Source organism: Gavialis gangeticus, unplaced genomic scaffold, assembly GCF_001723915.1.
Source record: "Gavialis gangeticus isolate Ggan-Ray unplaced genomic scaffold, GavGan_comp1, whole genome shotgun sequence".
NCBI classification, from domain to species: domain Eukaryota; kingdom Metazoa; phylum Chordata; order Crocodylia; family Gavialidae; genus Gavialis; species Gavialis gangeticus.
In genome coordinates this window covers 6310875-6312045 of record NW_017729027.1, presented here as the reverse complement: position 1 = coordinate 6312045, position 1171 = coordinate 6310875, and the positions used below count along the sequence as shown (strand labels likewise).

The following is a 1171-nucleotide window of genomic DNA, read 5'->3' as shown; positions in this document are numbered from 1 at the left end:
GCCACACCGGCGCCAAACAGCCGTGCCTCCCAGGCCCTGCTTGTTGTGCCTGTACAGGGCACCCAGGAACCCCCAGACTACTGGGGAGCTTCCGTGAGGCCTCCTCGCACCCCTACAGCCTCACCCAGTCCTCCGGTGTAACAATAACAACCAAGAAACATAAAACCATAAGCCGACCGGCTACAACACAAATAACCCTCCTGGCTGGTCTTATATAAACGAAACACAAGCTATGAGCCAACCGGCTACAACATATGCTCCACGCTGCCCTGGCTACTCCTCATCTCCGTCGGGGCCTCTCCTCTCCACACCATTCTCCAGACTATCAGGCAGTAAGGCAACCAGGCTGGTTTATTCTGCCTTACTCTGCTTTGCTCTACAGCAGAGCTGTTACTCCTTTGGCTGCCAGAGGGGAACTGCTCTGGCCTCAGCCTCTTCTGTTTATGGGCCAGGCCCAGCCCCTGGCAGTCAGCTGACCCAATCAGCTGCCCTAGCAACCGCCAGCTGTGTTGTCCTGTTGATTGGCAGCTAAGGCCTCTCACCAATATCAGTAGCAGGCACCCTAGTGTCTGCTACACTCCTCCCCCCTTAAGTTCTTAACTCTCAGTAGGAGCAGGGCACGCAAGTGCCCTGCGACAGGGAGTTTCAATATTCCCTCCCTCTCCTAAAATTAAAACAAGCCAGAGAATGCTGTGGAAGCTGAAACCAGTCATCTCATCTGAGGCCTCATGACTTAAATACTACTGTTTCGGTATTATGAAGTGGACGTGTACGAACTGGGGACCAACTTAGAAGATTTTGCTGTGAATTAATAAATATTTTTAATGCAAGGCAGTTAAGTGCCTATAAAACGCATGTACTTTATTGCTAGAGAACTGTATATGTATATATAAATATAGATGAATGTGTCCTTACCATGTGATCCACTTTTATCCAAAAAGTTGCTGAGATTGAATAGTGTATTTCTAGATGCCAAATACTGAATAAATCTCTGCAAGACAGAAAAACAGTGAAAGTTCTACCCCTTTCCAATAGCTTCCTTATACTTCACATCTGGCTCTGCACAAAACAGGTGGAACAAGCCTCACCCAAGTTACACTCAGAACTGTATACACATATTGGAAGATTCAATCCAATAAAGATGGGTGCAAGGCACGACTCTGGATCCAGA

General features: G+C 48.0%; 1 protein-coding gene across 17 annotated transcripts in view; it reads right to left on the bottom strand.

Annotated features, from left to right (window-relative positions):
• The window catches only part of SNAP91 (synaptosome associated protein 91), a 182792-nt gene that overhangs the window by 127984 nt on the left and 53637 nt on the right, over nucleotides 1-1171 (bottom strand). Inside the window, exon 1 of one of the 17 annotated variants that reach the window (XM_019520419.1) lies at nucleotides 916-1143. The exons of the other annotated variants lie outside the window; for them this stretch is intronic. The gene's annotated coding sequence lies outside the window, so the exon portion shown is untranslated. Of the gene's footprint in view, nucleotides 1-915; nucleotides 1144-1171 lie in introns of those variants that run through there. 17 annotated transcript variants of the gene reach the window in all.